At 49.0% G+C, this 23,168-nt stretch overlaps 1 long non-coding RNA gene across 1 annotated transcript in view; it reads right to left on the bottom strand.

The window, feature by feature from the left end:
* Nucleotides 1-23,168, bottom strand: part of LOC125965292 (uncharacterized) — a 378,088-nt gene that overhangs the window by 124,585 nt on the left and 230,335 nt on the right. Inside the window, exon 3 of the long non-coding RNA XR_007479027.1 lies at nucleotides 2,337-2,489. This is a non-coding gene — a long non-coding RNA (uncharacterized LOC125965292). The remainder of the gene's footprint in view (nucleotides 1-2,336; nucleotides 2,490-23,168) is intronic.

Below are 23,168 nucleotides of genomic sequence, written 5' to 3'. Positions count from 1 at the left end.
ATCACTTTGCATTCTACAAAGCTGCTTTATCAGGAACAAGCCCCAGGGTGGCGTTACTTAATAGGAGAGATGCAGAGAGAGAAAGTGAGTTCACGATAACCTCATGCTGCACCTGGCTTCCTACAAGCAGTTGCAAGACAAGTAAAAGTCTTCTAATCTCACCAAGCAGCCAGACTGATTCTGGTCATTCACTAATAGTTTCTGGTCACTAATGGAGGAGTGAGAAAGCAAGTGGGAAAATGAGTGCATTATTGGTATCTACACCCTTAATAGAGATCAAGGAGCTCTTTCAAAGCTGCTCACAGCCCTGCAAGCACACTGAGCCAGAGCGCCTGGTCCCTGGCCTGGAGCCAGGATCAACATCCAAGACCACAAGGAAGATGAAGGACCTCAGATAGGAGACCACGTGTCTTAGATTTGTCTACAAAGCACTCAAAACTCCAAATAAAGAAAATCTGAGTTATCTACCCAGATATTCTGTTCATGTTTATCACATAGCCTTCCATCCAAATATTTGGCACCCTATAAACATATAGAGGTGACTCAAAGTTACCTACCAGCCAAAGAAGAAAAACTGGTAATGTGCCTGCAAAGGACATGAAATAACATTAAGTCAACTTGATTTGGGGTGTAGGTGCTTCTAACTCAACTCGGAATTGGTAGAGGTCACGCATACCTATCTTGCCTAGGTGGTCCCCTGAATCTCTCCTTATTCCTGTACCTGTTATTGAATATGCTAATGGTCTGAAAAAGTGAAGGACTCACCAAAAAGTACATATTTTTGGTGCAGATATCTTGTTGTTTTATAGAACAGGTTATTGAAGGTTGTACACGAATTGATTTGATAGTAAAATACATGGAAATGGGCAGGTTGGCTTAGAGGAATAACAATCTTATAAAAAAATAACCAACTCTCAATATATTGAGTTTTAATATTAATTTTTATAGCATATCGTGCTTTCTTTAAACCTTCACAGCTATTTTCTGTTAGGCAAGCAAGGTGCTTTGCAGAGAGGCTTAGTTACAATTTCACAGCAACATTCTACCAGGCAACACTTTCCCTGAGCCCCATTTCCTTCTCCGTGGCCCAAGGTAACTTATGAGATTCCTTCATCAACTGCACAAATAGGTATTGACTATCTATTATAGACTAGATATTGAACTATTATTAGTGATATTATACATGCTCATATAAGGATGGTCCTTCATCTCAAATGACCCAAGACATGTCATGGGGGTTGGGACGTGTGCTCTGGGGGGACCCAGGAAGTGGCAATCACCCAGACTTAAAAGGGGAGGGGGGGGCTAACAGAATGTAGATGAGTTGGGCTTACCCTGGGAAAGAGAAGGATATTATTCCAGCAGGACCAACAGCTGAGGTGACCCTGAGGGGATAGAGCGTGGTAGGTTTGAAGAACTCAAAGTACGGCAGGAATTTAGTGCGGAAGTCAGGGAGCAGTAGGACATGAGGCCAGGTGTGCACAGGGGAACGATGCTGCAAAACCCATAAGGGATGTACGGCTGGGTTCCTTATGTGGATTTAGATCATCCTAGAGACTTCTTCATAGAGAATTGACAGATTTGTGTTTAGGAAAGATCATTTTGACCGAAGATTGCGGCATCCACAGTGGGTGGGACAAGAACCAGAAGGTTAGGAGGGCTGTTAGGGAGACATTGTAGTAATCATGAAAATAAGCAGTGTATGGGGCTAGGTGCAGACAGCCTGCATCTTTTGCTGCCCATCCCCCAACCCCAGTACTCCTACAGCTTAGGGCCCAGCCCAGTGAATGAACCCTGGCATCACAGCCTTCCATGCTCCCACTCTCTAGACTTTGTTAGCGAAACAGCAATTTTGCTCGGTCATAAAAAGGTAAAGACAGTAATAACAACTGTGAAACTAAACTAGGTACGTTCTAAATCTCATGTGAAGTAGACACAATTTTTTCCTTGTAGAGAGGAAAGTTTGAGATAAATAGCAGAGAACTGGTAAATAATTCAGCCTATGACCTTGATGCTTATTGATTCCTGCAGCTGTTTATCTTTCTCTAGGCTACCCAGGGGGAGAAAGAAACCTCCAAAAAACAATTATCACTTAATTAGAAAATTGCTTGGTTGGGGAAAGCCTTCTGGTTGGTTGCTGAGCACTCCAAGGGGGTAAGTTAATCTCTGTAAACCACCCAGCCTGACTGAAGCTGCTGCTTAAAATTCCCAACCACCGCTTCATTACTTTCTGGTACGGATGAAAAACAAAAAAAGAAGACGCACATTGTCTTCTCATTTTCAGATGCTTAGGATGTTTAGCCAATCAGATGACTTAATGGCTGGCGATTTCTCACCTAGGGATTTGAACACCGACGGATTCCATCTGGGGGCACCAGATGTGGTCCACGGTGAGCTCGTGATCCATGCTGGTAGCAGTGGTGGTGGTCGGGATGGTGGGGGTTCTAGTTGCTGTGGTTGCTGTGGATATAGTAATACTTCAGATTGGGCTGAAAAAGGGAAAAGGGAAGGGACAAAAATTTTTGTTTACACAGAAATAATTTCTTCTTCAACCTCAGTTTGGATGAACGGTAGGGCCCTAAAGCCAGCCCTGATTCTCCCCAGTCATTTCTCGGGGGGCAGAATTTCTCACCACTAGTGTCAACAGCCACCCTGAATCGGAGGCTTCGCCATGTCCGTGGGGAGGGTGAGAGGTTTGGCCAGCTGGGATATTGGAGTCCGGGCTGATAAACTCTTAGCCCAGCTTGCCCTATTCCTTTATATTTATTACCTTATCCCAGTGATCATTAAAATTTCTTGACTAGCAAACAAACAACCCTCTTAAAAATGGCCAAAGGACGTGAATAGAAGATACACAGATGGCCAAAAATCACATGAAAATGCAGTCAACATCACTAATCATTAAAAACATGCAAATCAAAACCACAATGAGACATACACACCCAATGGGATGACTATAATAAAAGAAAGTCAAACCAAACAAACAAAGAAACAAAAACATAAAATAGAAGTGTTGGCAAAGATGTGGAGGAATTGGAACTCTTGTGCCTTGTATGTGGGAAGGTAAAGTGGTGTAGTTACTATGAAAAACAGTGTGAAGGTTTCTCAAGAAATTGAAAATACAATCACCATATTTTCCATTCAGCAATTCTACTTCTGGACAAGAATTGAAGATGGGGTCTCAAACAGATATTCATACACCTGTGTTCAAAGCAGTGTTATTCACAATAGCCAAAAGAAGGAAGCAACCCCCGTGTCCACTGATGGAAGCATGGATAAATATATATAATGGAACATTATCCAGTGTTACAGAAGAAAGAAATTCTGGCACATATAACATGGACAAACCTTGGGGACATTATGCTAAGTGAAGAAAACCTGTCACAAAAAGATAAATATTGTATGATTCCATTTATCAGAGATCCCCAGAGCCATCAAATTCATAGAGACAGAAAGTAGAATGGTGGTTGCCGGGGGCTGGGGGGAGGGGTAACGGGGGAATTCTTGTTTAATGGGCAGAGTTTCTATTTTGTAAGATGAAAGGACGTCTGGGGATGGGTTACACAACAATGTGAATGCACTTAACACTCAACTGTACACTTAAAAACGGTTAAGATGTTATTCTATGTTATGCGTATTTTACCACAATTAAAACTTTTTATAGAATGCATGGCTAGCTTCTGGAAATGAGTCATGGTCAGCAGAACAGACACAACTGTGGAGCCCTATCTTGGCTCCACTTCCAAGTGTTGAGCTCCAGGAAGAACTCAAACAAAACTCCTAACTGCTCTCACTGTCTCCCTGTTTCTAAAACGTGATGGGCAATAGTACCTATTTCTTATCTCATTGAGGCGTGGGGATTGGGAGAGGGCATTAAGAGCAAGAAAGATGTCCATTGCATCCTAGAGACCAGCCTCCTGCCTCTACCTGAACCGTGATGGAATAGAGCGGTTCACACATCACTGCTGGCAAAGGTGCCCGAGTACCTGTTTCTGTGGAAACCATCCCCTCCCTTTCTGTGGCACTTGGCACACACATAACCACACAGCATCATGTATAACCACCCAGCATCCTGGGGAGGGCTGCTGCTCTCCTGCCTGGTAACTGTGGGACGGAGATTTGGGGGGGTGGGGGGACTTGAGTCCACACCCTGTGACCTCAAGCCCAGAGCATGTGCTGTGCTCTCCACCTCCCACCTTCCCTTGTGATCGTTCCCCACGTGTGGAATGCCATGAGGTCTTTCTACTACCCTTCCTTCACTCCTGCCCCTTCCCCAGGCCTCCCCTTCTCTGAGCCTCTGAAAGAATCATTCCAGCACCCACTCTGACACCTCCTTCCTCCTGTCCCTTAAACCCCACGCCCGCCCCTCACAAACTCACTGGCTTCCTTTCAGCTCTTCAGACCCAGGCTGCACATCCCACATCTGGGGCCAGGCCCTGACGCTTCCTCTCCTGGGATGATGTCTGGGTGACTTATCTACCCCCCACATACACACACCTGAAATTCTAGTCCATCCCTCCCACCTTCTCTGCAGACAGGGACCCTTGTTTACCCTACTTGTCACCATCTGGTGTGCTTTTTGTCAGTCTCTGCCCAGGAGAAGGTAGGCTCCATGAGGTAGAGGATTTGTCTTTCTCATCATTGGGCCTAAGGGTCTGGCGCACAGTAGGGGATCAAAAATATTTTTGAATGAGTGAATGAACTCCTACAATGTACACAGGGTCCAATATGGAGCTGTGTATAACTTTGCATGGTTGATGACATACTCTGAGAAACAACAGCTCTGTGAAGTGTTCATAGTCGTTATGCAGAAAAAAAGTGTAGCTCTACCCATCTAATCTGGCAAAAACTCAGCTACATCAAGTCAAACACATTTTTTTCCCTTTACGACTTCTGAGGTTACATCGATGTGCACCGCAGAGCTCCAGTGGGTGGTGGCACACGCGTCGTTCTCCGAGCAGTTTGCCCACCTAGTCAGCTCTGGAGGGGCAGGTGCACACACTCTTGGAAATGCTGTGCCGTGTTACTGAGTTCTGCTTCTTCTCCCTGTTCCTTCTTCCTTTCTGGGCTCAAGTTCTCGACTTCTTTATGATTCAGAACGGGGGTGTGACTCTAAAGCTCGTTCTCACGGTAGGACTTTATCCTCACAGAGCCACTCTTGGTTTATTTTATTCCCGTTCACTTGAAGGTCTCTGTACCATAGGAGCACTGGATATGGCCCCATCAACACACTCATTCTACCTGATGATCTGGAAAATTGCTAAAGAGTGGAGGGAAGGTGGGCCTGAGCTTCATAAAAATGAAAACCTGCAAACTCAGCATAGCCCCCTGCCCTGTGTACCACCTACAGCATGAAGCAGGAGTTGGTAGGAAAAGTGACCCAGAGCCACGTGCGGGTCAGATTAGGATTTCTGTTCCACCCTCTGATTAGCAGGGAGACCACTGGAGATGCTGGCAGATCCACGCCTGGGGACTGGGCTAGGGACCCACAGAGGCACGACAGCCGCATGCTCACACCTCAGAGCCAGAGCAGACATCCACGCTCCCTGCCCCAGGAGGACGTGGGGCCTGACTTGGCCCCCATCCCCGCCAGCCCCTCACAGTGGTCAGCGGCAAGCCTACTAGATGGCGGTCTCATGTCAGCGGTGACCAAAGAGGCAGCAGGTGAGAGAGACGGACTGTGCTCCATCACCAGAAGCTGAGCGCTCGCTATGCCTCTAGCGCCATCAAAAGCGTTTTCATGCCTTATTCATTTGGTCTGTGTGATAACTGTGAAGTACATCCTGCATCTCTACCTTACAATCTGAGTACTGAGACTCAGAGAGCTCAAGGTCACACGGCCAGCGCTCCTGGCTGGAGGGCAGTGCCCGCAACAGCATGGCAGTGTCCGAGGGAGAGTGTGAAGTGGGGGAAGCAGGGGGGCAAGCAGGGGGGCAAGCAGTGGGGGAGGGGTGAAGACAAGAAAGCAGGGATTGACCAGTTATATGAGAGCACGGAACCCATCTCCAGAGGACAAGAGACCACTAGGAACAATCTGAGGGATCACACTGACCCCTGGTGAGGAAATCCCTCCTTTTGAGGAAGGAGACAGGAAGAGAGAAGGGGGGGACAGCCCACTGACTTGACCCACGGACTTGTCCTTAGTGTCACACACAACCCACAGTCTCAGCATCCAGCTGCAGGGCCTGAGGAGGCAGAGGCAAGCTCTCTGGAATCAGGCTGATATGTAGGAAGAGTGGCACCTAAACAAGCAGCCATGATTTATCGGGTTCTCACAGCTGGGGCTACGGGGAACATGCAAGATGGTCTCGACCCTCAAGTGACCCACCACGGGCTTGGAGGAATGGAGGGAGAGGTCTTGAGTGGATAGCTAACAATGTAGGACAATGTATAGGAAAGGCCAGAAGTGGTCAATATTCTAGGGCTTCAGAAAGGCCAGGTATTGAAGGAAGTGGTCGGGTTGGAGGCGACACCGCTATATTTGCGGGGGGGGGGGCTCACGCAGAGAAAGCATGGGAGGGGGATTCGGCAGCGAGCAGCCCCACCAGGCCAGGCTGAGAGCTTTCAAGGAGACAAGATGGGAAAGATGAGGTGAGGCCGATCTGCGGTGGCTTTTAATGCTGGTCTAAGATGCTTGGACTGTAACCTCTAGGCACCAAAGACTTACTAACAGGAGAGTAACAGATGATACAGTATATTTTGTGAGCTCAAAATGACTGCAGGGTGCAGACAGGATGGGCCCAGGGGGAAGAGCTGGGAAGCAAACGGGGAAGTGGTTGGGGGGAACCCAGTGAATATGGAGTCTTCTCATCTGCCCTGGATCCATCTCCCCTTCTCCTGGGAGCTGTGCCCGAATCTCCCTTTGGGAACCATTGCTCATCAGTTTCAAGCTCGGTGCTTTGGGCAGGGCTTATCCCACCCCCACTCCATTTCCAGGGACAGATATGTGACCCGGGCCTCACCAAGCAGAAGGGTCCCCTCCCCTGGCCACACAGTGTGGTTCAAAAATAAGCCAAGTCTCAAGTTGGTCCAGGGAGGATCAGCCCTTGTCCTCTTTCAGGAACCATTAGAAATGGAGTCTGCTTTTTGTACTGGGTTTGCAAACTGAAGGCTAAAGCCCAGAGAGGCTGGAGGCTATTTTGCCAACACTGTGGAGAAGGGAGTGAAACTGAACCAGAGGAAAGAAGAGCTGTGAGATGGGAGAGATTTCAGAGGTGGCTGAGCCCCGGATTCAGCCACGTCTGGCACATGCTCCGGAGAAAAAGAAAACCAGAGTGAAGGGACTAGAGACTGCCAGAAGGGAAGGGAAGGAGGTGGGGGAGGTGAATTTGGATGTTTTTCTCATCTTATCCTTTTGCAAAGCTCTCTTTCTAGCCTGGCTGGTCTACACTGAAGGTAGCAGAGAAGTGAGCGACGTGGGCATCCAGGGGAAGAGCCCCCCAGGGACAGGAGAAGCGGGCCGCCCTTGTCCAGGGTGAGCTGGCACATGTGAGGAGCGGCCAGGGGGCCAGTGTGGCTGGAGCCAAGTGAGTGGGCGGGGGAGTGATGGGCCGGGGTCAGGCCGTGTAAAACTTTGTTGTCCCTTGATGAAGGGAATCTGGCCTCTGCTCTCAGAATGAATGGCAGCCATTAGAGCCCCGAGTCAAGGAATGGCAAGAGGCAACTGACGCTTAAAAGGGTCGCTCTGGTCACCTGTGTCTGAGGAGAGGGCAGGGGCGGGAGGCAAACAGCAGAGCTGGACAGCAGCACCCCATCTGCTCAGCCAGTGGGATCTGAGATTCTGTCTCCAGACTCGGCACCACGCAAGCAGGAAAAAGTACTGGAGGAGGACAGGGGCTACAGAAGTGATGGAGGGTATGCTGAGCAGGGCGGCCACAGAGGAGCAGGCGGGCAGGAGAAAGGGCTGGGGGCTCAGGTCCGGCCCCGGGGGGAGGGGCGCACAAGGAGCAGCAGTGGTCACGTCTCCAGGGCAGGGAGGGCACGAAGCTGCAGCGGCAGGTGGGGCCAGGACCTGAGCGATGGGGACGGCCGCACCAGCCACGCACTCAGCTAAGGCCAGCAGCTGCCGCGTCCTCCAGCTGTTCCTGAGCTGCTGGGGCGAGGCTCCAGGGGGTGGGCGCAAGTCTGCACAGGGATTGTACAAGAATTCTAGAAAACTGCCCTGCTCCCCACCTGCCTTGGCCTTGTGGTCCAGGGGGGGCCGTGCACGTCCACTCAATAGTCACCACCCAGTGACTGTCTCTCCCAAGACCTGAAGGCAGACACTTCCTCCCTCCACCATCATCCTCCCAACTCTTTTCTTTTCTTTCTTCTCCCCAGGAAGTACCGAAAATCAGCCCAAGCTCAGATGTCCATTTGAAGGGACCTTGGCTGTCTTAGGGGGTTGGGAGGGCAGAGCTGTAAATTCCAGCCGTAAATATGAAATCACAGTTGGTTCTGTAGCTACAGGCACCTCCACCAGGGTCAGGAGGCTTCTCCTATATAGAGAAAAAGTCAGAAATTGATCTTGCTTTTAGCATTTACCCGGCATTCTCCAAGGAGGCCACTTCATCCTCCACAAGTTTTGTGTCTGCAAAAGACAGCATCTGGCCCGGTCTCGCCCCTCCCATCCCGCCACTGCTTGCCTGCTGCTCCCAGGGCGTCCTCTGTCTCTGGCTCCAGCTTTGAATTTGCACATGGCCTTCCCAGCTTCCTTGCTCACATCTGGACCCATCTTGTCTCAGGGTTTGGCATGCAGTGGGTGCCCAATAAGTGTCGAACGCTGGTGAATGAATGAGTCATTGCTCCCGACGGCCAGTGCCGTGTGCTTCTTCACCACCTCACGTCTGCTTCCTGTCTTTCTCAGAAGAAGGCAAACCATGGCCCAGGAAGGCATGTGAAAGACATTCTAGTCTCACAAACCCCTCACAGCTCCCGGCGGGGAGGAAGCTAGACTGTGGTCTCTCCTCTCCGCGTCCCTCGGCAAGCAGAGATCTGGCTCTGCCAAAGGCTTTGTGCTGACTGCTTCGGTGCCGCCGAAGTACGAGACAGCCCCTGCATCCCGGAAAGCAGGGCGGAACAAAGGCTGCCGGTCTGGCCGGGAGGGGCCGGGCGTCCAGCCGCTGTCCTGCCGATGACTTCCCCTCTGGGACCGCAGACATTCACTCACATTTTGAAATCTCAGTTTTCTCATCTGTAAACGATGGATTATGTGCAACCCCTGCTGAGGGAGGATTTTAGGACCGGAAGTGAAGGAGCAGCTGTCACGGAGCAGATGACCGGCAGGATGCTTAGCATCTGAGGAGAGTGTCCTGGCGTCGGGGACACCTGGCTCCATCCAGTCCTGGCCCCGCCGCCACTAACTGTGCGACATTGGATGTATCACTTAACCTTTCTGACCTTCAGATTTTCCTGTGTAAAATGGGAATAGCAACAGCACCACACCCACAGGGCTGTGAATGGGATTAAATTAGTGAACGTACATTAATTAGACAAGGCATCGAACTACCGTAGAACCTCAATACATTAACATGCCTAGTGGGAAGTGGGAATGCCCTGGCTGTCCAGTGGTTAGGACTCCAGGCTTTCACTGCTGAGGGACCGGGTTCAATCCCTGGTTTGGGAACTAAGATCCCCCAAGCCGCGTGGTGCAGGCAAAAAAATTAAAAATTAAAAAAAAAAATAACATGCCTAGTGACCACATCAATAGTCTAGAGCAGGGCTATGTATGCAGTAGAACCTTCTGAATGAGCAGAGCTGCCCTGTATCTGGGCTAAAACAGTACCCGCCAGCCACATGGGGCTACCGAGCAGTCTCTGTAGCTAATGTGACTGAGAAACTGAATGTTTAATTTTACTTAATGTTAATTATTTTAAATCTAAGCAGCCATTTAATTTAAATGTTATGTAGCTAGCAGCCCGTGCATCAGACAGAGCAGGTCTAGACATTAAGAACTACCAGCATTTCCGAAGGAGCGGCAAGGCATGGCACATCCAGACAATGGAATATTATTAACACGAAAAAGAAATGACCGATCAAGCCATGAGGAGACATGGGGGAACCGTAAGTGCATGTTGTTACTGAGGGAAAGAAACCTGCATACTGTATGATTCCAACTGCATGACTTTCTGAAAAAGGCAAAACTACGGGGACAATAAAAAATCAGTGGTTGTCAGGGTCTGGGGGGGAAGGATGAACAGGCAGAGTCCAGGGGGTTTTTAGGGCAGTGGAACTACTTTGCACGATGCTATGATGAGGATGCCTGTCATTATACGTTCGTCAAAACCCACAGAATGAGGGACACCAGAGTGAACCCTCGTGTGCAAACTGTGAATTTGGGGTGACGATGACATGCCAGTGTAGGTCCATCAGCTGTAACAATGCACCTCTGTAGTGGGGGAAGTGGATAGTAGGGGAGGCTTGGGTGTGGGGAGACGGGCATACGGGAAAACTCTGTATTTTCTGCTCAGTTTTGCCGTCAACCTAAAACTGCTCTAAAAAGGAAAGCCACTAAAAAAAAATAAAAGAAGAGGGATGAGGAAACGCATGGAAGAAGTAGGATCTGAAGCGAGTTCTCAGGAATGGGTAGGGCATGGACAGCAGTGTCTGGCAGTGCTCAGGGGCTGGGAGTGGGGCAGGGGGTCAGAGAAGAGGGTTTTTAAGGGAGAAAATTGAGAGACAGGCAGCAAAGCACCTGGGGAAGACAGAATTCCAGGTTAAAGAGCCTAAAATGTATTCAGCAACCAACTGAGTCCCTGCAGATGTTCACACAGGGCTATGAGATACCAAAAAGTGTTTGAGAAATAGTAATATCCCAAAGGAACACGCTATTTGGGACTTTAGGTTTCTTGAGGGTCAGGCCCATGTCTTTAAGTTAAATCTTGTGAGGCTCCTGCTATCACACCAGGAGCTCAGAAGTGCTTAAAACAATTTAATTCAAATAGATAGCTTAGCTCAGGATCACGCTGCTCTATAGGAATCTTCCATTACCAATGTGGCATCTCCCATATTGCCTGGAAAATTACAGGCTTTTAGGGACTCCTGCTTGATGGATTTGTCTAAATGTGTCTAAAAGGAGATGCACAATGTAGCCCCATCAGCACTGGGGACTCAGCATTCAGGATGCTTAAGTATCAAGAAAAGACTTCCATTTGTGATCTCCCACAGCGCACTATCTTCAAAGGTCCCCAGATTTATTATTGCATCAACAGATCGGAGAGGGGAGTTTGTATGAGATCAAACAAACACGAGTACTATGGGAGGGCTGGCAGGTGACAGTGTCTAAATTGCCGGATGGAAAATGTCAAAAGTTGACATCGAGCGGTGGGGGATTGGGGAGCACACAGAACTGAGAACAAATGACCGTGCCTTTCTGGGAGCCAATTCTTTATACAGTCCAGCTAATGCAGCGCAAGAAACTTGGGGCTCAGAAACCCACTGAGACCCAGTGAAATCCATTGACTCACAATATATCCTTTACTAAAAAATTATAAAAAGCATCTCTTAGTTTCTACACCTCTTCTCATTTCTGGTAGCTTTTCCTCTCTTTCTCTCTCTCTCTCTCTCATACACACACACACACACACACACACACACACACACACACACACTCCTATATGCTTTCTTTTTCTCTACCCTGCATATATCCCCCTTTTTGCTCCTTTTACATTTCATTCTTTACATCTCTTTGGCAATCTTTCAAGGGTATTGTCTCGATAGTTAGGACATCTTCCAAGGTAGCAAATTATGTACGCTTTGTCATTGCCAGAGCCTTGCAGACTCAGACTCAATACAAGAAAGAGAGTTGCCATGTCTCCTTAACCCCTGTTCTCATGAGCGGGGCCTTAGTTCTGAATCAGTTGTTGTGTGTTTCAAGAAGAGAGTAACAAGCAGTTCTGGAACATTCAGCTTGGGGTCTGAAAGAAAGTATGTTCTTTATATATATCAGCTCACACCCTCACCTCGCCGTCTCCTGGGAGCGGGCCCTTCCCAACCACCAGGACCGAAAATAACCACCTACCCCGGCTCTGTTTTAATTTCACAGCACGTTTCACTTTTTGACATCAGAATAGATATTTATTTCTTTGTAGATAGCCTATATGCTCTGTTAAGATGCAAGTCCCATCACATTTGGAATCCTCAGCAGCGCCATGAGGTAGGAACTATTAAGAACTACATTTTCCAGGGACTTCCCTGGCGGTCCAGTGGTTAGGACTCTGAGCTTCCACTGCAGGGGGCGTGGGTTCGATCCCTGAACTAAGATCCCTCCAGGCGAGCCGCGTGGCCAAAAGAAAAAAAGAACTGCGTTTTCCAGATGGAGACACTATTAAGGTTATGGGGCAAGGGGCTTCACCAAGGTGACGCGACCATGAGTTACAGAGCAGAAACTGCAACCCAGGTCTGCCTTTGACTCCAGAGCCAGCGCTCCCAACCAGAGCCTCCAGGCGGCGGGCAATGGATTCTAGGTTATACATTTATATCCAACGGGAGTCAGGCTTGAATGTGGCTTCAGTGTCAAAATCAAAGGGCTTGAAAACCTACTTGCTCCCAACCTACCTTCCTTACTCTCTTCTCTCCTAGGGAGGCATGCTAAAGAATGAACTCATTCTAAACTCCTGGAGAAACAGACTACCAGAATTTCTCAGAATCCAAGTTCTTCGAGGACAGAAACTACGTTAGCCCAGTTTAGGCAGACAGAACAGGCAGCTCTCTGTACAGTGGCTCATATAGCACGGAGCCTAATCAACAATCTGTTTATTTTTATTCCCATGTTTCTAGGAGGTTCCCAGCTTCTCCAAAAATAGTAGCTGGTATGCTAGCAGCATCCAAGGAGCGTCGCTTGATTTCTCAAAATCAGACTTGATCTGCTGTGAGCCCCCAGCTACCAGGCTCAGTAATTTGGGGCCTCCTCTCTTTTCCCTCCATGGACTCTTATGATGGTCCCGGTCTTGACTTTTCCCATTGCTACGGCCACCCACGAAGGTCACTGCCCAGCACCAGCCCTTGTCCTTGTCATCTGCCATCCATCTCTTGGGCTTTGAAGATGTTCCTCCGCTACAGTCTGCCTTGTAGAATCCAGGCCTCACACCTGGGACACGTCAAGGAACGGGTCTCTCCTCTCACCTGTCTCTGGAGGGTTCCAACTCTAGCTCTGAACTCACAACTCCCACCTCTGCAGTGCTCAGGAACCATCCAGGCCTTCCTCTTTGGGGACAAGCCCACACCATCCTCCCCAACAAAACTCTGCAAACATCATCGTTCCTGTCTCTTCCTGGAGTTAGGGGGGAAAGGGAATACTAAGTCCAGTTACTTTTAAAAAATCAATTCCACCCATTACCGATAGTCGGTGATTAGATGCATGTGCTATTACAAAGTTTTCATCAATCCATTCACAGTCTGACCCTTTGGACTGTCAAGTTGGCACTACATTTGGCTCACAAATAAATCTGCCATAGCCAAGGAAGAGGAAAACTTTCTTCTTCCCTCGGATAACATGAGGCACAGGATTTCCCAAGAGAAAGCAGAGCCCAAGGGGGAAAGGGTCCCTGGGCTCCATCCGGCACTGGCTAATCCAGGGGCACCACTGACACTCCTCACAAGTTATTAACAGCCAAACAGACTCCAAACCTTCTGCTCCTAACACATTTCTGACACCTTTCCTAATCCACAGTTGTGTTAAAAGGCATTTGCAGCTGTGAAGAAAGGTGGGTGGGCAGGCTAAATAAATTAATAAATAAAGAGTTTACGTAAATTGCTCAGCTCGGTTCAGCACAGCTTGAATCCTTACCATGACCGGTCTTGGAATAAAGCATCCTAAGGAGGTTTCTTTTTCTTTCCTGCCCTCAGGCAGAACAAACTGCTAAGTCAGTCAGTTAGTAGATCCAGTGATAGAGCACCTACTGTATGCAAAGGATCATCTTGGTATTGGTGAAGAGATAAGTAATTAACTGGGAAGACAGAGACCACTTGGGATGCCCTGAACCCAATAGCAACGATACTTAAACCTTGTGAACAAGTAAAAGGCACCATGAATAATAAACAGTGAGCATGTGTCAGAGGGGGACTTCAAATCCAGCAAAGGCAGAAGACACTCCCTTTGCTTTAATCCTGACATCTACTGTGTTTTCCAGCCTCACTCCCACTGGTTTTCAGGTGTTCAAGTGGTGGAAGAGATTGAACATTGAGAGCTCAGTCACTCAATACAAAACTTCACAGAGGAATAATAAAAACTAACTGATCCCTCCCAAAATGGCTTACTAGTTTCTTAAGATCTGGATGAGAATGTTTCTGATCAATTTTAAGGTTTGAATATGATCTAAGTTGGGGTGTCCAAAAGGAGAAGGTAAATGATTGGGCTGAACCATCAATGACTAATGGGTACAGCCAGCCAAGTATCTGACAAACATTTATTGAGTATTTCTTCCATCTGTTCTACGTCAGGCATTGTGCTAGGCACTGAGGGTAAAGTGATGACTGAGATATATTCCCTGCCCTTGAGACACTCACAGGCTAGTGAAGGAGACAGAGAAATTAGCAAGTAACTTTCTGACTTAGGATGTCACCATGGCCTGCTTGGGTTACTGCAGAAGGCAAACAGAGTAGACAAAGGAGGAGAGCGTTAAGGAAGAGTTCTAGAAAGAAGAGACCCCTGAGCTGAGTCTTCAAAAACAAGAAGAAATTAACCAGCTAGAGAAAAATGGGAAGGATATTCCAGGCAAAGTGTACAGCAGTTACAAAAGTTTATAAAGAAACGAAGAAGCCAAGAGCATTTGGAGAATTTCCACTGGTTCCGTGTGACTGAAATATAAGCTCGGTATAGGAGTGGCAAACAATAATTCTAACTCATATTCAGAAAATCCTGTGAGTCATGCCAAGTAATTTAAATTTTATCCTGAGGTTTGAGAAGGAGCCTTTGCAGCACTGAAAGAGGAGAGGGATGGGCAGATTTACACTATGGAAATATCAGCCTCACATAAATATAGAGGAGACACTGGCGAAATAGAAAAGGTGGAGACTGGAGTTGGGGAACCCTGTTTAGGGACTGTTCAAAAATTTCAGGTAAGAACAGGTAAGGCCCTAAATTGAAAAACAGCCATAAATATCAATGATGAACATTTAGAAGTGTTCGATTCTTACGTGTGGTTTCTTCAGTGATAGTGAACCACACAGCACACCACCAGTGGTGCTAATTTCACCATAATAAAAGTATTATTACACGTACTAAAACAGTAAACTCATCTGGAAACCTAGCCAATGGACACAGTATTTTTTTCTTAGGTTCCCAATATCAGCAGGCAAGGATGTTGCTTTGATTTCTCCTACGAAGTCTCCTACTTCTACTTTAAAGAGGAGCTGGTAGAGAAAGACACTTACTTTCCAGTGAATTTGAGCCTGGTGGGTTTCTTCGTACTGAGATGTGAACTGGCTTCACATATTGTTCCTTCTCTGTGCTTCCTCTTCTGCTCTCTCCTCTCCCCCCTGCAGACCAGGATTTCACTTGAGCTGAAGGATGGATGGACTCTCCCATCTTGGAATCTCTGGTGTGGCTGAAGTTAAGAAGAGAGGAGAGGGACAGGAGGTCTTCCAGATGTTCATAGAGTCACATCCAAGGTCATTGGACCGTGGAAGGGCATTCCTATCAGGTCTCTGCATGTTTTCCCTGAACAGAGACTGTCCTCGGTCAGGGGACTTGGCATGGACTCCACTCCCGTGGAAGCTGGTGGAACACAGAGACCAGACCTTGGAATCAGACAGATCTGGTGTCTAGTTCCAGCCTGGCTTCTTGTCTCGAATAAGGGAGAAAGGCCTGTGTGTAGTGAGAATTACAGGAGAGAATGAGGGAGAAGTGCCCAGCACAGACTCAGGGTTTCTCAACCAGGGCTGATTCTGCCCCCTGAGGACATTTGGTGATATCTGGAAACATTTTGGGTTGTCACAACTGGGTGGGGGGAAGCAGATACAACTGGCATCTGGTAGGTAGGGACCAGAGATGCCGCTAACATCCTACAATGCACAGGACAGCTCCCGCAACCAAGAATTATCCTGCCCCAAATGCCAAGGTTGCCGAGGTTGAGAAACTCCTGTCTCTCAATACGTGTTCCTTGTAGCTCCTCTCCCCCATTCTCCTATGATCCGCGCCCGCCGACATACACATGAAAAGCAATACCTCCAAGCAGAGATATCCACCCCACTGGACGGCCTCTGGCTGCCGACTGGAGAGATCAAGCCCCAACCCTCCTCCCAGCCGCCTTCCCCATCGCGATTAAAATGACTGGTTTGTGAGGAGTTGGCGCATCCTGACTCCAGGCTGTTTACTTTCCTCCTTATGATGTTTCTGAGTGAATTTTCTTCTCCACGAAATAAAGCAGGACGCCGGCCATCTTGCTGGGCCCGCCCCTTCTCCAACTGCACCTTTTTGTCCTGCCTCAGACAACAGTCCCCATCATCTCCTCCCCCTTCCTTACCTGCCTCAGCCGCGCAAGCCCAAGGATGACTGTTTACTGACCCCACAGCAGGTGTGTCTCCCCACAAGCATTTCCAGGGATCTTTAAGGGAGGTTTTCTCACCTTTACAAACCAGCCTCTATAACGGGCTGCTCTGATTAAGTGACCGCCTGGAGGGGTGGGATAGGGAGGGAGGGAGGGAGGGAGGGAGGAAGACGCAAGAGGGAAGAGATATGGGAACATATGTATATGTATAACTGATTCACTGTGTTATAAAGCAGAAACTAACACACCATTGTAAAGCAATTATACCCCAATAAAGATGTTAAAAAAAAAAAAAAAAGTCAGCTGGCTTCACAGGTTGGGTTGAAACCCTCCCTGTCTCTTGTCCCTCTCTGTGTGCACAGTGGGTAGCAGAAGGCTCTGCACCGTTCTGAGCAGGCATCCTCCAACTGACGCTCCCTTCCAGACCAAATAAATGCAAACCTGTGAGAGAGAAGGACCCAAACAACCGGCCCCTCTTTTCACGATTCTTCACCCGCACGTATGAATGTATGCGTATGTATGCAGCACACATGATCCACAGACACAGTGACACACACACGGACAAAAGGAAGCAAGAGGCATCCTAGCAGGTGCCAGAGGAAGCCTGGCTTCTGGCTGTGGGGTCCCCAGGGCTGATTATTTGCTGGTTCTGCTGCAGGACTCAGGACTGGGGCTCAAAGGCCGGTCCCACCTCCCTCCATCCCAGCTCTCCTCCGTGCTGTGTGCTGCATGGCCGCCATCTCCAGCCATTCGTTGTACTCTAGCCCTCGAAGTCAGGCGAATGTGGTGTCGGGCACTGACCAGGATCCCTACTTATTATCAGCTCAACATTTTCCAGCTCGAGATGCCCCCATGCCTTTGTCCCAGTGCCAACGATGCAGAAGAGCTTAAGGGAGAGAACAGGGGACGGGGTCACAGATGGAAGCCTGTGGACCGCCCCCCTCCCCTTTCTCTGGAGCCCATTACCCCTTTGGGGACACAGAGGTGGGGGGACTTCTCTCTTCTCTCTGTCCCTCTCCGAGCCATGTTTAACCAGCCTTCAGCGAACAGAAGGGCCTAGAAGCCCCAAAGAAATAGAGGGAATTTTATTCCCGAAGTGCTGACCGTTTGTGCCGGAAGTCACTTTGGTTGGCTATTACTCCTTGACCTTTCATTTCACACACTCATTTAAGCCCCCAGTATTTATTTTTTCCAGAGCTGAAAGCCTCTTGGAAGTCAACCCATGAAGGGCCCCAAATGAGACAGAAAGTGGAGGGAGCAGACAGGTTTCTCCTGAAGGCTATTCTCTCACCTGCCACTGCCCCTCCAGCAACTGTGACCTTGACCTTGACCTTACCTAGGCACACCAAGCCCTCCCGCAGAGCTGGGCTCAAGATGGGTGTGGCGGTGTGAGAGGGGTCCTCGGAGAGAGCACTGCGGGGTCAGCCTGGGGCCAGGGGAGGCTTCTGGAAGAAGTGATCTCTGAGGAGACAAGTTCTAAGGTTGAGTGGAAATCGTCCAGGTGACAAGGAACTGGGGGAGAAGGATGTCATCTGAGGGAACAGTGTGAGTAAAGGTGATGGGGCCTGAAACAGCGTGGGAGGGGCTGAGATCCACACTAGAACACAGGAGAGAGAAGGTAGAGAGGAAGGAACCCAGAGAGATGGGGGAGGGGTGGAGATCACAGACGACCCCACTGAGACCTTTAGACTTGATCCTGTGGGCATGCAGAGGCCCCGAGGGTTTTCAGTTTGGGAATGAAATGATCAGATGCACATTTAAGCTGGGTCTCTCAGGCGGCTATTGAGGCCTCAGGGGGAGTTGTAGGGAGAGACATGAAACATCGCTTTGTTTTAAACTGAAATTTGAAAGTCTCTGAAATTTATTGGCAATACATGGGGCTAGTGTGTGTGAATCACAGTCCAGAAATTTAGGTGTATATAAGAAATACATCTTTTTATAAGTCACCTTAATTTCTCTTTCAAGCTCCCTATGTGACCAGGTTCTAAAAAAAGCTTCCACCACAATCTTTTTGAGAGACTCCCTCCCACAGACTTGGGGAGGTCTGGGGAGTCCTTCAGCAGTTCCAGGCCATCTCTCCACGCCAGTTACTTCTGGATCCTGTGGTCCTGGCCAGTGCTCGTGACCTGTCTATTTAGGGAGGAAAGGGAGAGGAGAGATAAAAGGGAGAAATCACAGCTAAGACCAGAAGCGGCTTATTCCCTCACAAAGGGTTTTTAAAAATCATATAGATATACGTATCTGCGGAGGGGACACCAACGCTTTATGTAAGAAGTTATGGGAACTTGAACTAAGAGAGACAGAGGAGGAATAGAAGAAGGGGATTCAAGAAAATGGAAGAAGCAAAATCAATAAGAGCTGGTGACCGATGGGTGGTGGAGGGTAAGGGAGAGGGCTCTGGGCCCCTGGACCAAACGATGACAAATGGCACGCACTGAGCTGGAAGTCACAGCAGGCACAGGAGAGTGGGAGTGAGGGACAGAGGTCACCTGGGGACAGTCCAGTTCCAGGGGCCATCCCAGCCGCTAGGCTGCAGCTCAGGCCGGCAGTCTTGAAGCTGGTGGCCCATGGCTTTGCCCCCTCTGCCCAGCAGGACTCCAAGTCCACCTTCACTTGCCTCTTTCTCTGGCCCAGATTCTCCCATCTCCGTGCCCCCCAAACATCTGTGTTTATTCTCCTACCCATTCAGTTGCATTACCTTCGGTCAGTGTTTCATGCCCGTCTGTAGGTTTTCCCTCTACATACAGATTATTCTCCTTTAGCCTACAGGTCCCAACACGGCAGAGCTGCTCTGTCCGCTGGGCACTGGAGAAGGCGCCCCAGTGCGTGAGACGGGGTGCAGGGACCTCGCGTCAGTGCCGGCTGTGTTACATACCATCTATATCACAAGCTGTCTTAGTATCCTCTCCCTTGTTTGTAAAATGAGGGCTACTCTGACCAAAAACCAGGGGTGTCAGGTGATCAGATGGCATAACGTATGGAAAAGCATTCTTTAAACGGGATACGGTGTTCAAATGTAAATTATCAAGTCACCCTATGTGACACCTTCTGTGCTTGTCTGTCCTGCCCCCATCTTTCTCCTCCTTAGCAATCCCTCACCCTGTAAATCTAAACTGAGAAAACCACCTCCGGGAAGGCAGGTGTGTGTGGGAAGGCGTGGAGCTGAAGGGGCGTGAGGAAGAGGAGTGAGGGGGCGGGTCAGGGATCCCTGCTGCTGACCCCCTGATCTCAGCCGGAGCAGGGACCCGGCAGTCACAGCCAGAGGCCGCAGGCTGCAGGCTGAGATGCTGCACAGTGGACTTTTTTTTCCTTTTGCACTCTTGGCAATCTGTTAGAAATGGTGCCTGCTTGTCCCCGCTCCAAGCCCGACAAAACACAGCTTTCATCATTTGATGGTGTACATGTACAGCCATGCAGAGGCACAGAAATCAATGCGCACTGATTCCGAAGCTAGGAATTCATAAACTTCTTTAAGGTCACGAATTGATTTTTCACTTTTGGTAAAAAAAATGTGAGACTTCAGACCTCTCTCTTCATTTGTGCTGGCTTTCTCATCTACAGGGGACACACGGGGCTGAACACGGGCCCTCCCTCACCTGTGTGAGCCCAGCCTTCCCCTCCTCGGGGCCGCCAGGAGGGAGAAGCACCCAGATACGGGGAGAGAGGGGCACACGTACTTAAACACTCCTCCCGCTACATCAAAGCCTCCTCACAGTGGCCTAATCTCCTGGATTAGTCAAATGACGGAACAAATGCATTTGAAGGATGACACCCCCAAAATGGAAGCGTGTTTGGAACAGACGCACCAGCGTTTGACAAATCGGAGCTGGGCAGTGGGGACGGGAGGTGGGAGGGGCGGCCGGGCTTGATTTCAGAGTGAAGGCGGGGCTCAGATCAGTGCCCCGCCCCCAGGATGACTCTGCCGAGGACACCACGTGGTGAGTGGGGCGGGCGCCTTAGCTAGTGTCCAAAGGTGGGTACCAGCCCCGTTAGCAAGGGAGCGTCCTCATCACCTGAACCTGTTTACCCACATCTGAAGAAATGGAGTAAATATCTACCTTGTGAAGTGGTGAAGACCAAATATGACGTTATTGTAAAAGCATTGTTTAGACGCAAAGTATCAGATGAGTATGAGATAGTCCAGTGCCCCAAATCCTCCCCACTTATGTTTAGAATCAAAAAGTTTTAAAGAAATTCATGAATGTTATGACTGATGGGATCACCGTGGATCCCTTCTTTCTTTCTTCCTTTTAAAAAATTTTATTTTATCGTGGTAAGAGCACTTAACATGAGACCTCCCTTCTTACAGATGTTTAAGTGCACAATACAGTATTGTTAACCTCCAGGCACAATGTCATCTACAGGCAGATCTCTCGAATTTACTCACTCTGCACAACTGAAACGTTATACCTGTTGAACAACTCCTTTTTCCCCTCCCCCCAGCCCCAGGCCACCGCCCTTGCCCTTCTAGTCTGTGCTTCTAGGAGATGGACTATTTTATTTTATTTTTAATTTATTTTATTGATGTATAGTTGATTTACAATGTGTTAATTCCTGCTGTACAGCAAAGTGTTTCAGGTGTACATATATGCCTACATTCTTTTTCATTTTCTTTTCCATTATAGTTTATCACAGGATACTGAACATAGTAGGACCTCTTTGTTTATCCATCCTATATGTGATAGTTTGCATCTGGTAATCCCAAACTCCCAATCCATCCCTTCCCCACCCCGTCCCCACTGGCAACCACAAGTCTGTTCTCTATGTCTGAGAGACTGTTTCTTTTCCATAGATAAGTTCATTTTTGTCATATTTTAGATTTCACATGTAAGTGATATCATGTGGTATTTTTCTTTCTCTTTCTGACTTACTTCACTTAGTATGATAATCTCTAGGTTCATCCCTGTTGCTGCAAATGGCATTATTTCATTCTTTTTTATGGCTGAGAAGTATTCCATTGTATATATGTACCATGTCTGCTTTATCCATTCATCTGTCGATAGACACTTAGGTTGTTTCCATGTCTTGGCTATTGTGAATAGTACTACTATGAACATTGGGGTGCATGTAACTTTTTGAATTACGGTTTTCTCCAGATATATGCCTAGGAGTGGGATTGCAGGATCATATGGTAACTCTATTTTTAGCTTTTTTGAGGAACCTCTGTACTGTTTTCCATAGTGGCTCTACCAATTTACATTCCCACCAACAGTGTAAGAGGGATTCCTTTTGAGTTGGGCTATTTCAGATAACTCATATAAGTGGAATTGTAGAACTATTATATGATCCAAAAACCTCACCTCTGGGTATTTATCCAAAAGAATTGAGGTCAGGATCTTGAAGAAATACCTGCACCCCCATGTTCACTGCAGTGTTATTCACAATAGCCAAGATGTGGAAACAACCTAAGTGCCCATTAACTGAATAAAGAAAATCATACACACGCACACACACACACACACACACACACACACACACACACACAGACACACACAATGGAATATTATTCAGCCTTAAAAAAGAACACATACTGACGTACTGCCATACGGGACGGCATGGATGACCCTGGAGGATGTTAGGCTGAGTGAAATAAGCACTCACAGAAGGACAGATCCTTTCTCCCCCGGATTACACCGAGGCTGTCAAGCAACATTTCTGAAGCCAAGAACCACGGGGGTCACGTCCCAGCCTTTCTGCTTGTTAGCTGTCACCTAGTCACCTAGCCTCCCTGAACCCTGAGCTGCGTCACCCCTAAGATGGGGTGAGGGGTGGCAGGATGAAGAAGGACAGCGTGTGAGGCTGCACGTAAGCCACACAGATGGGGCCTGGGCTAGAATCACCATCATGGCTCAGAAGATGCCCGTCCTGCCAGCTGGAAGGAGGGCCTTGCGGGAAGCGGAGCCTTGGAGCCAGGCCTTCCTCGGGACCAGGGCCAGACTCCGGCGCACTGGCTGGCAGCCCTGCCCAGCCCGCTCTCCCTGGCACCACCAGCCTTCCCCGCAGCCCTGGCAGGTGGTCCTCCTGCTCCCCGAGAGCCAGGGGAACTTGAGTCTGAGGTCTCAGCTGCACGGGGCCACACGGTTCTGCTGTGTTGGCTGCTCAATTAGCGGCATATCAAGATGTTCCGATGGTGCCGCTGCACACGGGGCTCCCACCTCCCCGCTGAGGCCAGCAGCTCGGCCTGTGCTGGCTTCCAGCTCCCTGACAGCCTTGCAGCCCCTTTGTCGAATGCCAGGCTCTCCTCTGAATTCTCCAAGTCCCGCTCACCCTCTGCCTGCGGTCCTGCGGGCTGTCAGCACCCGTCCCCGAGCTGGGGCTCAGCTGGGCCTGCCCACAGGCTCCCTCCCATTAGCAGGGGCCCTGCTGGTGGGTGGCAGTGGTCCCACCAGAACTCGGGTCCTGCCCCCAGGCCCCCAGCCGTGGCCTCTCTGGCCTGGGGCTATGTCCTAGGACCCCCCCTCTCCCCTGCCCAGCCTGCGCTCACCCAGGGTTCCCAGGGGGCTTTGACGGCTGTGCTTCCCCTGGCGAGTGTGCAGAGGTAACACACTGTCTTGGGTATGACTTGAGCCCAGAGTTGTCTTCCGATTATGACTCCGGCAGAGCAGGTCCTGCAGGTGAATTGTCAGTGTCCCTGGTGAGCCATCCTCCAGCCAGCTAACTGATGTACCGTGGACGCAGGGAGACTGCTGGCCACGTGTGCGC

The sequence above is a fragment of the Orcinus orca genome, chromosome 8 (genome assembly GCF_937001465.1).
Source record: "Orcinus orca chromosome 8, mOrcOrc1.1, whole genome shotgun sequence".
In the NCBI taxonomy this organism is placed as follows: Eukaryota; Metazoa; Chordata; class Mammalia; order Artiodactyla; family Delphinidae; genus Orcinus; species Orcinus orca.
Note: the sequence above shows the minus strand (reverse complement) of the source record. Positions and strands in the feature narration are given on the sequence as shown.